This window comes from Saccostrea cucullata, unplaced genomic scaffold (assembly GCF_032062105.1).
Source record: "Saccostrea cucullata isolate Sc308-1 unplaced genomic scaffold, CSIRO_AGI_Scuc_v1 ctg2915, whole genome shotgun sequence".
In the NCBI taxonomy this organism is placed as follows: domain Eukaryota; kingdom Metazoa; phylum Mollusca; class Bivalvia; order Ostreida; family Ostreidae; genus Saccostrea; species Saccostrea cuccullata.
In genome coordinates, this window is record NW_026924276.1 from 192,906 (window position 1) to 202,701 (window position 9,796).

The following is a 9,796-nucleotide window of genomic DNA, read 5'->3' on the forward strand; positions in this document are numbered from 1 at the left end:
AGCGCTGTTCTACACTACGCGAGAATTCTACCAGTGTAACGTTGAATTTTGACCCGGGTTGAAAATTGACCCGGGGGTCATTTTTCAACGTTGAACACTGAGACCGAAGGAGTTGAATTTAGACCCTAATCCGTTGAAAACTGAGCCGGGTCGTGGAATTTTGATCATGAAACCGGTTCAAAATTCAACAGCATAAAAACACATATTTATGATTTGGTTTTCACTACTGTGATTTGAATCATAGGTATGAAGCCCCGTTTTGTTATTTACTGCAAAAAATAGTATCCACTATTTGAATGAGCGATATCACTTCACCTGTTCCAATAGATGATATCACCTATTTGATTTGAATTTGTGATATCACCAATTCGAAAAGGTGATATCACTTATTCGATTGGGTGATATCACCTTTTCCCGTCGAACAGCTGTAGTTTTTTTTTTTGCTTACAAATTAATTTACTTCACTTATGTATCATGTATACAACAAGAAAATCGTAGAAATGTATGAAAACTGAGTAGTCCGAATTTTCTTGGTTCCAGTGTAGTATGATATAAATCATAGGGAGCATTCATTAATGACTGTTGTAAGAAATTCAAATAGGTAATATTACCTTTTCAAATAGGTGATACCACTTATTCAAATAGGTGATAGCATCTATTTAGCACGGAAAGGTAATACATGTATCACCTTTAATTCTAAGCTCTCTGATTGGCTCAAACTTGATCACATGATTAAGTATATAACAGCAATCATGGCAATTATTGAAAAAGAATTAAAAAACATCGCATAGGAGATCATAGAGATGAAATAATGTTATAAGATGAGAAGTTTAACGAATTGTATTTTTTCGAATAGAAATGATGGTAGTATGCTTTTGAACAATAACTTTATTACATATAAACCAAATAATCATCGATTAAAAAAGATAAAATTATCGAATAGGAATGACAAAATTAGCGACTAGCAATCGATTGTTTTAAATATTAATGACAGCAAAAAGGCACATACAACGGCGTATTCGTGTCATTTTAACAATGTAGATTTAAAAAAAATCGTTTGAACGATTTTAAAAAAGGTTTGTACGATTTAACAAATTGTTTGTACAATTTAATGAATCGTTTCAATGTACAATTTAATAAATCGTTTCAATGTACAATTTAATAAATCGTTTGTACAAATAAATAAGTTGTTTGTACAATTTTATAAGTCGTTTGTACGATTAAATAAGTCGTTTGTACGATTTAAAGATTGTTTGTACAATTTAGTAAATTGTTAATTTGTACAATTTAATAAATCGTTTGTACAACTTGTTTATTAAATCTTTTGTACAATTTGTTTATTGAATAGTTTGTAAAATTTATTAAATAGTTTGTACAATTTATTTAATCGTACAAACTATTTTGATAAATCGTACAAACGTTTTCTTAAATCGTAAAAACGGTTTCCTAAATTGTTCAAACGATTTATAAAAAAACGTACAAGTTATTTTGATAAATCGTATAACAAACAAATTGTACAAACGATTTATTAAATTGCTCAAACGTTTTCTTATATCGTTCAAACGATTTTTAAAAAATTCGACATTGTTAAAATGGCACGCAGACGCCGTCGCACTTATTCGTTGTTTTGTAGTTATTTATGAATGCCATGAATTTTGGAAAGTAATTTCAAAAATAAAGTTGTCATGCTTAAAGCAGTGGCGTAGCATCATTTTTGAAAGTGGGGCGGGGGGGGGGGCAGCCGGAGAAATTTTATTTTACTTACCTGAAAAAGTTGACAAGCAAAAAAAGGGGAGGGGAGTTGAAAGTTGCCCAGAGTCTAACTTTTTTTCAGTGTCAACTACTTTCAGTACCAATTCTAATACTTCAGTTTCGACACATCACTAAAACTGGGGGGCCAACCAGGTTTTCAGTTAACATATGCTCTCGTATAGGTAAGGTTGGGGAAAAAAGTGGGGGGGGGGGGCAGCCCCCTGCCCCCCCCCCCCCCTGTTGCTACGCCCCTGCAAAGATAACTGAAACTGTGCACTGATAAAAATGTACATATATACACGGGGTGATACTGTATGTTTATTTCTATTATTCTTGAAAAGGAAAAAAATTGAAAACGAAATATAAATAAAGTGATACTGATAAATCCTGTTAAACAACTTCCCAGGTAAAAAAAAATATATTCAAACTTTGAAGTGGGGTCAATATTCAACAGGGTCAATTTTCAACTTGTTGACGTCATCAGGTGTAAGAAAAAAAAATTATCAAGCTGTTGAAAAATGACCCCGGGTATAAATTCAACGACTTTTAGTCTCAATATTACACGTTGAAAAATGACCCCGGTTCAATATTCAACGTTGATAAATGACCCCCGGGTCAATTTTCAACTCAGGTCCATATTCAACGTTACACCGGCATCGAAAGCAAGAATTTTTGACTATACAATTTTAATAATATATAAAATATATATATACATATAAATATATATATATATATATATATATATATATATATATATATATATATATATATATATATATATATATATATATATATATATATATATATATATATATATATATATATATATATATATATATATATATATATAGGACTCCAAAGTGCGATGGGACTCTAAAGTCCGATGGTCACGCCAAAGTTCGATGGTGCTAAAACACTTAACGTTTATGACGTCATAATACTTAAAATGCAATGCCGCGCCATGCCAAGGGTCTATTATATTGTACAAAATAAATACAGAATATACATGTATATTAAATGCAAAGATTAATCCCAATTTTTTTGGATATAGGTGCGAGACTAACACTTATCAGTCGAAAATTATGAAACAAGCTAGATATCTTGGATGGGTACAGGACTAAATCAGTCCAATAGTGTGCGAGGACTAACCATAACATCTCTCGGGTGAGATCGAAGAAATAAATTGGTGTTCAAGAAGTAACCCTTATCAGTCGAATGGTGTACAAGGACTGACCCTATAATAGCTCTGTTGGACGAAATCCATACGCAAAATCAGTAAAATTGTATGCGTGACAAATACTACATGAATGGATTTTGAATGCAGGACAGCGTCGTCACGTAAGACTATTGTGACGTCATAAACGTTGATTATTCCTTTGCACCATCGGACTTTGGCGTATCAGACCATCACACTTTAGCGCAACGTGTCTCATAGGAAACGAGCCAACGGACTTTGGCGTGACCATCGGACTTTGGCGTCCGAAAGACAGCGAGCAATCGGGGTTTGGCGCAGACCATTAACTTTTGCTTTTATTTTAAACAATTTCTCGAAGAGAGCTCTTTAAATATAGGGAGTTTTCGTTAAGAAAATAACGCTATGACGTTATGACGTCAACTTGACGTTATCGGATTTCAACGTTTTAATCTCGATACAGCGCAAAAAAAAATAAATAGTGAACTGAAAAAATAAGATATTGCTTACTCTTCTGTTCCCTTTGTGAGCTATTCTTAAAATGTTTAAATTTCGATGAATTTGAAAATTAATTTTCTTTGCTGGAAATATTGTTGGTCATTTATTTTGCTAATTTTTCCGAAAAAAAAAAAAAACGATTCCTCAAGAAAGTCAATGGAAGATGATTTATTACTTGAAGTCCATAATTCTAATTTTAGGCTCTCGATTAAATCTTAAAATTCTGAATGAACAATATATCTTTCTTTTATTCACTTCGTTTGTGAGGGTATGTGAGAGGGTGTGTGTGTGTACATTTGTATACATTCTAAGTTTGTAAATAGAAAATAAAGATCTGAACAGAAATCAAATATGTATGAATTAACTGCATACGACAGTGTTCGTGCATTAAAATATATTAGAATTTAACCAAGACTAATTAGCTTAGACAATTTTCAGTTTCGCCTTTTTCTTTATGAGAATACACATGTACACGTGAACATTTTTTTTTCAAATTTACAAAATAAAAAAAACATCAGGATATTCAAATTTCTTTAAAAGTATGCAAAAACATCATAAACGCTTCGATGTCTTATTTGTTTATAAGTAGCGTTGAAAATTCCCCTTATGACAAGTCGCATTAATCATTAATCAACCATTATGATAGGGTTTTCAGCATTATTGAATCATGTATGGTTAGTAATACCCCCTCCACACACACACTGATATCCCCTTTTTCTTGGATCACACAAGACTTGATCCAGATGATTTAGCTACGATTTTGGCCGTATACATTCAAAATTTAAATTTATTTTTTTTTTATTTTTTTATAGCTAATTATAAATTCCTTGATATATGTCTAAATTAATTTAAAAAAAAATCAAAATTATAAAATATAATGCATGAAAATATTCTACCCAATTTATCACATCATGGCTAATACTATAAAATAGAAGTTTTTCATTTATTTTATCTGGCATTAGATAGCATAAAAAAGTATATAGGGAAAAACACGATTTTTTTAACAGCTTACCATTTCGGCGTGGTAAAAACTGAAAATATAATCCATCGGGATGTCAAAAATCAAAATAAATCGAAGACCTTTCCTTAACAGACAAATGTGCAGCTCTCTAATTAGCACACGTCTTCCTATGCGGTCAACCACCCCCATCCCCACCCCGAACCCCTTCTCCCCTAACTGTCACCTCGGGCCCGTGTGTGTGATCACCGTCAACATACCTGTACTGATTTCTCACCTGGGGTCAATTAGTTACCTCGAATGTTACCTGGTTCTAATGAAACGCATCTACTTATTTTCGGGATTTTGTTCCTAACTTGTTTGAACAAACTTATCAAAGATTTAATTAAAAATATATTAAATATTAAAAAATTATCTCATTGCTTGAATGTTAAAAAAAATAAAATAAATAAATTTAATGAAATGAAGTCCCTAGACTCAATTCACTGAATTTTTTTATATCCTACAATGTTTCCATCAAGTTTATGCAAATAAGTCTTTTAATAAACTTTTAAAAAAAATAGCACTTATGATCCATGCACTTTCGGATCATCGGGTTTTCTACGTAGTACTGACAAAATTTTTAGGAAACAATCTTATTGATCGTAGAAACGGATGAAATAGTTCTAACATTCTATACAATGAAAATTAGGCCATCCTTAAAAAATTGTTTGTTTGGAATTGCCGCCTGAAGGGTTTCAGACACAGAAGGGAGGGAGGGAAATTTTTTTTTTTTAATTGAAAACCTAATTTTACATGGATCTGACACTATATTTCAGTGTTTTGTATGTGATACATGTAATAGGCAAAAAAATTGATTAAATAAAAAAAAATCTTCCTACTTTTGGTCAATAAATTTTTTTCAGGAGGGGGGTATTTCAATGAGGCGGGAGGCAATTCCAAACAAACTATAATTTTATTTTGGCCTTAGCTCGCATTATTTTTTTTTTACGGTATCTTACTATAAAAATAAAACAAAAGAATTCGTCTGATTCCGCCATTACAATGCCGGACTTATAAATACACAGAATCAATTTATAGTATCAATCGATTTATTCCATACGTATATATAACTTTATTTATGAATGCAATATTATATTTGGCTATTTGGCTAGATCTTGTTTATCTAATTTTAAATTGGTTACGGACTTTCAACATTCCACCCTTCAAATATGCCTCATATAAGATTACTGGGTCAGTCTAAAATGATTTTTAAGGTTTAATAATTGATTTGCGGAATTAAACCTATTTTTGTTATTATTAAAAACACTACACACAGAGTTTGATAACAATGATTCATAATTATTTAGTCGGAAAAGTCGCATTTCACTTCTTTAATATTTATTAATTGATTTTTCTGTTCTGTATTGTAAAGAAAAAGTATTTTACCATTCAATGTTCGTTAATAAATACGAAGTTTTAAGTATCTAATAAATAAATGTTTACATGTTAATAAGTCAGAGCTTAACGTACACGAACATGTTATATTTAGAGTACGAGTTTCCTACTGTATCAGAGATACAGGGCGGGGCTTGAGGCGAGAGCGATAGCTCGAGCCGGGCCCCGCCCTGTATCTGATACAGTAGGAAACGAGTATTCTAAATGACTTGTGACATGACCTTTCTAATGACCTCACCAATTTACATTCATATTTGGGTACATATCTCTCAACCAATCAGATGATTATAGCAGAAAGTTGATTTAGTATCCCATTTTGAGCATTCGCAACTGAAATGCCGAGAGAGGTGGACGTGCAGGTATTTATTATTTTTAAATAATTATTTAGTAATGCATAATATAATTGGTTTTCTAAAAAAAATTAGATTTGATTGCGTAGGTTCTTTTCTTTATTCAGCTGTTGCCGACTTCTTTTTTTTTAAATTTAAGCTACGATTAAATGCAAAACATTTTATATATAGGATTCATGTGGGAATGTTTTTGAAACAAAAATACTTTGGTGAAAACGTATTCCAAGAGATATGTCCGACAATGTCCTACACCTGTCGTAATATAAAAAAAATGAAATAAACAGATGAAATGAAAGCGGGGGAGGGGATGGGGAAGGGAGGAGTATTTTACCTTCATGTTTATAATAAAATGTAGAGTAACCGCAGAGGATCCCAGCACTCACTGGTGCCTACCACTCAACCCTCCTGCGAGGTTTTTTTTTTCTTTTTCGCTTTCGTAAATGATTTTTGCTAAACTTGTATACATTCGCTTTTTTATTTTTATCAACAAGAAACGATAGCAACTCATAGTGTTTTGGTTGGTTATAAATCTACCCCCCCCCCCCCCGAGTATAATATACGAATTTCAACTTATTTTTTTCGGGGGGGGGGGGCATAGTAATCATTTGTGAACTGTCCCACTACTCCTTTCTTAATTTTTTGAATTCGACACTAATAACTTTACGTTGTAAATTTTTTATCTTAATTTACCTAAAATTTTGAGTAAATACTAACAGTGCTTTCGTGTGAATTGAACGATTCTTGTGTCTGTACACAGACTCAGCTTTCCCTCATTGCTAAAAATAAACCGTACTGTATCGTTGATATTTTGCAGATACAGTACAGTTTCTGTTTATTTGCATAAGAAACGCCCACAAAAAGTGTTCTGTATCGCAGTTATAGTATGCTTGACTTCAAAGGAAAACTCGCCGGGCCATGTCACAAGTGCAGTTGTAGCAGATTCATATTCTCATGACACAGTTTACATGTATTAATGCAGAGCGCTAATATATAAACAATTATTTAGATTTCAATTCAGGAAATTAATTTTCTTGAACTGTTTAGTTCTTGGTAGATTTATCATGTTAAATATATTAAGTTTATTAAAACTGTTTTCTTTGAACCTTTCTTTCGGCCGGTTTTTTACTTGTATTTTTCTAAGATATTGATATTTAATTGCGATTTTTGGATACATTGCAGATTGTAAGCTTTAGACATTGAATACAAATATTCAGTTTATTGCGTAAATTTTTCCCATGAAATAACTTGGTACTTGTAGATAAATTTATTAGATAGAAAATTAAAATGTATATTTTTTCATGAATAATAAGTCTATTTATAGAGTTTCAAAATTCACACCCTTGAGAGGAAATTTTAAAAAAAAAAATACAGACTCCATTTCATGATAATCCATTTAATCACTGCCAATTTTTTTTTACATAAATAAACAACTTTTGTAAAATTACCACAGAGATTTCCAGTTCTTTTTATAATAATTAAATGCACTTTATAGTTTAGATTTGAAGCCTTAAAAGTATTTAAATTAGAATATTGCAGTAACTAAAAAAATAATGTTTTCGTCTTGTCAGAACACTTACCGCATTTTGAAACAATCCTATCAGGTTTTGCGTTTATCCTATCGTGAAGATTGTTAATCAGGTTTATCGTGTTTTGCGTGTATCGTGTTTTGCGTGTATTGTGTTTTGCGTTTATCGTGTTTTGCGTTTATCCTATCGTGCATGTATCCTGTCCTATCGTGTGTGTATCCTATCGTATCGTGCGGGTATCCTATCGTATCGTGCGTGTATCCTATCGTATCGTGTATCCTGTAAAGAATAACGATGCGGGTACTGTAATTAGGGGCCACAAGGGGCCAGAATGCTTAATCTTTGACGCTTTATATCTCGAAAGTTAGAAATATTTTGATAAGTAATGTTGAACAAAATATGTTCAAAATAATGTTCTAAACAATATGCAACCTTTGATTTTTCGCTAAACGTCCCCGTTTGGGAGTGAGAGGGTTGACCCCTAAATATTTCTTTTGCTATTTACTCGAAAACGAAAAAACAATCTCTGAATGGTTGTTGAACAAAAAGTGTTCAAAATTGTAAGAGCTTTCAGAAGAAATCAAGAAAAAGAGGCTGGGCACTCAAATTAGGGACTAAGAGGGGCAAAACATCTTTAATCGATAACTCTTTAGCAGTCAATATTTTGTAACATATCACTGAATCAAAGATGTTATCTCAACCAATTACAACTATATATTATGATTTTTATGTCGAATGGTACATAATTAGGGGCCACAAGGGACCAGAATGCTAAATCTTTGACGCTTTATATCGCGAAAGTGAGAAATATTTTGGTAAGTAATATTGAACAAAAGATTTTAAAATGATGTTCTGAACAATACTCAGTATGCAACCTTTTATTTTTTGCTAAACGTCCCAATTAAATAGTTGAGGGGCTGGCCACTAAATATTTCTTATGCATATAACTCGAAAACCAGACAGAATCTCTGAATAGTTATTGAACAAAAAGTGTTCAAAATCATAAGAGCTTTAAGATTAGATCAAGAAAAAGGGGCTGGGCACTAAAATTAAGGGCCAAGAGGGGCCAAAAGTCTTTAATCGTTCTCTGATTTGAAATAAATAAAGCTTACTATCATGTATAATATTGTTGCTTTTCGCCGATTTATAGCTATTTTATCAAAGTTTTGACATTACTTTTGGATCAACCCTCGCAGCTTTGGTGTTATTACCGTTGAAAAAGGTGAAAACTTGTACGTACAGTGTTTTTCCATTTCATCGAATACTCGTTCGGAACTCCTCTAGAAGTAAGGATTATGCATATGATCGATTTCATATCAAAGTTAGATCATTATTATTTTTAAAATGATTGAATCATGCTGTAAATACAGACATACGTGTATCTTTTAGAGCTTTTGATTTAGTTTGCATAATAATTTCATACTTGTAATAAAGTTATTATTACGTGGTTTCTTTTATTCATAATTTAAAGAATTCATAAAGAGAATAATACGAGGGTTGTCCCGTAAAATCGTGGACAAGTTGTCTAGTGTGAAAAATAAACATCACTGCGTTCTGAATTTTTCACTTTTATTTAGTACATATTTTAGTAATATACACAGCAAATTTCAGATAAATATATGCATAAACAAAATGAAGTTTTATGCCAAGTATTGTATCACCTTACGGCGCATGGATTATAACGTCAAAGTGTCTAAAATAGCGTAACGTTTTATCTTTGCTGAAAATGAAGTTGGATGAGTGCGACTTAAATTTAGGACTTTCATTGATAAACATTCTTTAGTCTCCATAAACATTCGAAGAACCAACTGGCACTCTTATGCGATCTTCTGAAAATTTATTTGTATGTTACGGACAATATTCTTAGCATTATTCAACTAATAGAAAATCTCATATCGGCGGTCTACAGTGACAGCGTCTTTTGCTGTCACATTAGGAGTTTGTCCGTATGTTTTGTACTCCCCAGGGACTCGATCAAAAAGGATCCGCTAATAAATCTCCTATTTCATTTGTATACTTAAGATATGGTGATATTTTTATAATCTTTTTCTTCTATGTTCATTTCAAGTCTCTAAAGGTGTCA